Genomic DNA, 6,215 nt, shown 5'->3' on the forward strand with positions numbered 1-6,215 from the left:
CGCCCGCCCCCCCACCGCTCCCTCGCTCATCTTACACGCCGTCCGCCCGCACGGGCCGCGCACGCGTGATGCGCCCGGGCAGGACGGGCAGGACACGGGCGGAGAGGCGCTCCGGCCCCCCGGCCCGGGCCCGGCCGCCCTCAGCCCCCTCTCGGGGCTCGGGGCCGGACGCGCCGTCGCGGGTATCCGGCTGCCACGTGCGGCCGGGAGCGACTCGCAGCCCCCGGGCCGCTCCCGCTCGAATCCCGCTCTTCCCTCGGCCGCAGGTCCCGGGGGAAGAGGGGAGGAGCGGGCGTTTCCCCGTGGGCAAAACCCGCGGGCTGACGTTTGGAGCAGAGGGACCGTCGTCCACACACCCATTCCCCGGGAAAGCGGTCCTGAAGTTGGCATTGTTCTGCTATTGAGCGGTCCTTTCATTTTTGCTCTCCCAATCTTCACACATCTTCAGACATTACTGGACTTTGAGGGACCAGAGATGTAAACATTTTGCAAAATTCGAAGTTCTTAAACAAAATTAAAGCCTACTCCAAGATTTAAAGTTTCCAAGACTTACAAGCCTCGGTAAGCATGGACCAAAAGCCGAAGGAGCTGCTTTCTGACAAACGTACTGACTTGATCGCGGGCAGAGAAAAGAGGCGGCACCGCTGCTGTGAAACGGCTTCCTTTGGGAAACACGCACCGAGCAAGGCTCACAGAATCAAGGACCGGGCTGGGTTGGAAGGGGCTCTCACCGCGGGTCGGCCCGGCCCGAGCGGAGCGCGGCTGCGGCGGGACGGGAGCGAGGGGCGCTGCCGGCGGCCGAGAGCCAGCACCGCGGACAGCGCCGGCCCCGGGGCTCGCCGGGCGGGGCAGTGCGGCCGTTCTGCTCCCGCCCCGCTCCGCTCCCGTCCGGTTCCGTCCCGCCCGGGGTCCGCCGCCGGGCCGGGGGCGAGGGGCCGGGCCGGGCCGGGCCAGGCTAGCAGCTCCCTCCCACCGGGGGGAACCGGCGCGTTGTGGCGAAGCTGCGTGCCCTGATTTATGATAAAACATTTAAAGGAAATCATTTATATTTCAGAGGCCCTAAATAGCTGCATGAAAGTTTCATCTGAAGTGGCACAGCTTTAAAGGCGGCCCTGCTTGCTGGAAGTAATTAATAGAGGGATAAATTTCAGGCCTTTGTTTTGGTTTGATTTTAACCCTCCCTTTATTTAGTGTTGCCTGTTAACGCCAGTAAACAAGAAGATGCGAAGGGTGGATGCAGAGCCCGATTAGCGCCTGCTCGTCAGAGTCCGACTCCCTGGCCCCGGCACCGAGGGTGTTCGCACAAGATTGGCAGCTTTTTCCGTCTCTCTGCTGTTGCTTCATTCTCTCTCAAGTAAGGAGAAGCTGCCGGGGACCCCGCAGCCTCCTCCCGGTCCCGTTGTCACTGCACGGACCGTTCGCTGCCACAGCCGAGCACCACCTGTGTGACCGCCACGCTGGGCTCGGGGCTGGTGGCACTGCTTAGAGGGTCCTCTCCCAGGACACCTCTCCTAGCCACCCCCTTGAAGCACTGTCCTTCCCTCCCACAGGCAGCCGGGCTGGGCAATACAGCTGCTGAGCTCCCTTTAATTAATGCTGTAAAATATTGATGCTCCTGGCCCTGTCTGCTGCCGTTACACCTTACAGCCCAGGGAGAGGAGTCCAAAGGATAAACAATAACAAGTTAAAGGAGCCCAGATGGTTTGCCATCAGAAACTGCCTGCAGACTCAAAGGTGTCACTGCAATAGATTTCAGAGATCATTCACCTACTGGTAAATAATTAATGGCATTTCTGGAAGAAAAAACCCAAACCCATACCCCGATGAAACATTGCTGGTGAGTCATTGGAAATCTGGAGGCAAAAGTCAGATTAAAAGCATGTGCTATTTTATCCTTTCTCACAGTTCATGGATTGTTATCCATTTTCCCAGTACATCAAAGTATTCTGTTCTTATTTAGATTTTAATTCAAAGCTCATCACAGAGTGGTGCCAATTGTATTAGCTCAATTTAGTTTAAAAAATATGCAGTACATGCTGACACAGGACTGATGGGAAGTTTGAAATAAAACCACGAGTTATTTAATCCACAATTCATGCTGATACCCTCTCTGCCACGGATGGGGAGCAGCACTATGTGTTACTGTCACAGAGCTGACAGAACTTGCCTCTCTAAATGTTCTTCAATTGCTGTTTAGAACAACCACACAATGCCCTGCACACCCAGCTCCTCCGGAGGAGGCTGCTGCAGTATTTACCTGTGAGGCAACTTAAGCACGCACAGCTCACACAGGGACACCTCCCTGCTGGGGCACACAGCACCTTCCACCCCCTTCTGCTCATGCTTTGGAGGCTTTGCTCCCCTCCCCAGCTCACCTTGTGGCCTGGCCAGGTCTCACTGTTGTGCCCTCGTGTTTGTCTTCACTGCAGATCTGGAAAAGAAATCATGTTTCCAGACCTGAGTCAAGATTCATGTGATAAAAAACTTCTGTTGCTAAAATGCAGCCAGTTATCAAAATCATAGAATCAGGGGATGGTTTGGGTTCAAAGGGATCATCACTAGGCTTTGCTGAACCTCAGGAAGTTCCGTGGGCCTACTGCTTGAGCTCATGTGCCTGGTCCATGTGAAGGAAGAGGATGAGAGCTGACTGTGGAAGGTTCCTCTAGACCCTGAGCTTGCACAGCACATTTCCAGTACCCCAAAGTTGTGAGCCATGCTGCACCCCGGATGATATGGTTGTTCCACTGCACAATCTGATCGAGGAAATATCTCGAGTTACCCAGACAGTCAATTATTCATCAGCTAAATGGCCAAGCATCAATTACCTGGCCTGATTCTCTTATTCATTAAGGAGATTGAAGAACCCACCTTAACAGAACAAAAAGAAAGTTGCTAAGTTACAGGAGCTGCCTGTCGCTGAGGCAGTGTCGGGCTTCCAAAGGAAGGGGTCTGGCACTGAGGAACTCTTTGAGGCTACGGAGTGTCCTCCAGAGCACTTGGTTTTGTGGAGCCTGTTCCACTGCAGGTGTGGAAACAATGGGCTGGGGGAGAGCAGCTCGAGATCTGACTGTGCCTTGGTCAGCGGGGCCTGGAAGGGAGTTTTGAAGAAGAACTTGGAGGGTTAAAGGGAGGGGCCAGGGCAGGACCCCCATCGCTCTGGGAACTTTTTAATACAGGTGGGGGTGAGATGGAAACTGTTCCAAAGAGCACAGCTGCCAGTGGCATCTCAGCAAGGATGCGCTTCCTTTGCAGACAGGGAGCACTTGCAGGTCCACACTGTGAGAGCCACCCCACACAAACCCACCAGAGAGAGCTCCAGAGGGACTGCGTATTGGGCCAATTGCTGAACTTCCTTCCAAGGAGAGGGAAGGGGAAGCGTCTGGGGTCTGTGCATTGCTTCAGATTAAATTAGAAGTGCTTTCTCTCCTCTTCTATAATTAAAATCCAAGCAGAGCTTTACCTGCTGCAGAGGGGCTCTCAGAGAGCAAAGCCTTGGGCATGTCCTTGGCCTCAGGCGGTGGCACAGGTGGCTCCAGGGACTGAGCGGGTGTTTGTGGGTGCTAATCCCAGACCAAACCCCAAAGCCTTTGGCATTAGCAGAGCATTGTGGCCACATTAGAACACAAGAAGTGCCGAAGCTGTGCTGTAGCTTTGCTGTACTGGGTAACAGGGTCAGGACAAACAGCCTTGTCCAGCAGCAGCAGGTGGAAAGCTCATCAACTTATTTTTGAATTTTTCAGGAAACAAGGTTTTGATTTGAGGTCCCAGGAAAACAGGAGGCCATGTTCACTCTTGGGAGGGGCATCCTTTACTCACTTGTAATGTACAGGAATTATAGAATTTGTTTCTTGTATCATTCACTGTAATTAAAATTGTAATAAAGGATGCATCAGTCCTTGCTCAGAACAAACACTCTCCTTCCTGCTGGAGAGGATGGGAGCAATGGGGCAATGCTTTCCAGGGGTGGAACAGAACACTCAGCTGCCTGGCCTCTCGTTATGTTTGCTCCTAATTCTGGAAATACATCTAAATGCATCTAACAGGACTCTGCCACAAGAAGTTAATGAGGAACAAACATTAATTATTCATGCCCTGAAACAGTAGGTCTCCTAATGTTTTTGCTAATCAACAAGTCAAACAGCTGTATCTTCATCAGGGCAATCTTGAGGGGACAGAAGAACAGCACTAACAGGTTGGACTGTGTTGGACAAAGTCTCACCCTCTGTCTAACTCAGTGAAGGGTATTTGTCCCCAGCCCAGAAAAGGTGTCAGAAGTGTGGGAGCATGAGCAGCCCTGGCCCTGCACGGCCCAAGAGCAGCACCTCTGCATCCTCGGACCCTGCTCCTACATCCAGGGACACTGACGGGTGGGCTTGTCCAGGGGTGTCCCAGGAAGTGCAGACAGAGGGAAGATGCAGTCTCCTCCCAAAGCCGGTGAGAGCTCAGAGTATTTAAAGTCAGAGTTAACTCTCTGTGGGTACCGACGCCAGCAGCTGGGAGCGAGCTTGTTACAGGAGTCCCCTTCACTCCTCTGCGCCCCGCAGGTAACCCAAAATCACGTGAAACAGCAAAAAGGAAGAGTGGATGGAAGTGTTGTCTGACAGAGCTTTTGCCACGAGAGAGCACACAGAGGTATGTGATGTTGAGTTGACTCCAAATAATTTTCACATGAATTACTAAAGAAATGTATAATTTATCAGTGTTTAAATAAATCACTGGCAGGAGTGCTTTAAGGTTGCCGACGCAGGACGGGCTATAATTAACTCGCACGTCACGGGGCGCAGGGCTGCTCCAGCAGCGCCACGCGACACCATCGAGGCTCAGCAAGACGAGGTACAAAGGGAATTCGGCTCCTAAAAATAAGATGAATGACACCAGAGCAGTCAAAGCCCTGAGCTGGGGGCGATGCTGGTGCCCCCCCGGCCCTGGGCTCCTCCCCACCCCCGGCGGTCCAGGGCTTTCCCCCGGGGTCCAGCACAGGCGTTTTCCCCCTGCCGCAGTCCCTGCGGGCTCCCGGCAGCGAGAGCCGCGACAGCCCCGGCCGAGCCCGGCTCTGTGGGGAGCGACCCCGATGGAGGCTCCTGTTCCTGACCACCCACAGCCGGCACAGGGTCACTGACCCTGTTGTACTGACAGGGGTCACTGCTCCTGCTCCTGCCGGGGGTTCCCCTCTGGCCTTGGTCAATCGTCCCTACCCCAGCTGGAGGCACCGAGTGGTGACAGCCCCTGTTAGGGGCTCTGTTTGGGCTGAAGTCTATTGACCAGGTAGAACACATTTTTGAACTTCTAATTCAAGAGATGTTTCTGACAAAAAATGTATTTGCCCAATGCTATGAAAAAGTAGTGAAAAAACTTGGGTTTTTTTGTAGGAAAAAGGGGGAAGCTCCAGGTGAAGGAGGCACATGGCAACGAGGCAGATGAGGCCTTACCCCAGCCCCACTCTCAGCCCTGCCGTGGCTTCCCCCTCTGGCTCCGTGCACCCAGCATCCCACATGGATCAGCCTACCTGAGATTACCAAGCAGCCATTGGAAATTGTCTGTGGAATTATCCTGGGGAGAGAGAGAAAGAAAGTGCTCTAGTTTATGCATTTAGGTTTTGATCATCACAGTTGTAAGTCTGTTGTAGAATAAAGCGGTGGAAGCACATAAAAATCTGCGGAGAAACATCAGAGAAACTTATTTTTCTCTTTTAAATGCCCCTTGTGTCAGTGATCTCATCAGTAAAGGCCCAGACACATTACACAACCTGCTCCACAGGACAGAATTGGGTCCCATGTTTCCAGAGATGAGTTAAAATTAGACTGCCACCTTCGGGAACCCTCTCCAGAAGTTAGTGCCACATTCCATACAGCCTTGACTGGAGACAACAGAGAGATCCTCGGCCTGACAATCACACCAACAATTTACCTTCATATGACTGTTCCCTTCAGACAGTTCCTGTGGACATTTGCTTCCTTCCAACAGGCTCCCAAGCAGGATTGCAGCCCATGGCTGTGGGAAGAGCTGTCCCACCCTGCTGAACACTGCTGCTGTGCTCAGGGAACTCTCAGATGGTATTTGGAATGGCTGGGGGGAAAAAAATATATCCAAAGCCACACATAAACAAATGCTCCACCCCTTCTGATTTTTTATATTCCCTTTTTCCATTAAAATGAATTTTAATTGTATAGGAAGCAGTAAGTGCTTTGGACACTGAACCTTTCCTGCTCCATGTC

This window comes from Corvus kubaryi, unplaced genomic scaffold (assembly GCF_017639235.1).
Source record: "Corvus kubaryi isolate FWS band 111438036 unplaced genomic scaffold, C.kubaryi_AGA036_p1.0 split3-37374, whole genome shotgun sequence".
Classification (NCBI taxonomy): domain Eukaryota; kingdom Metazoa; phylum Chordata; class Aves; order Passeriformes; family Corvidae; genus Corvus; species Corvus kubaryi.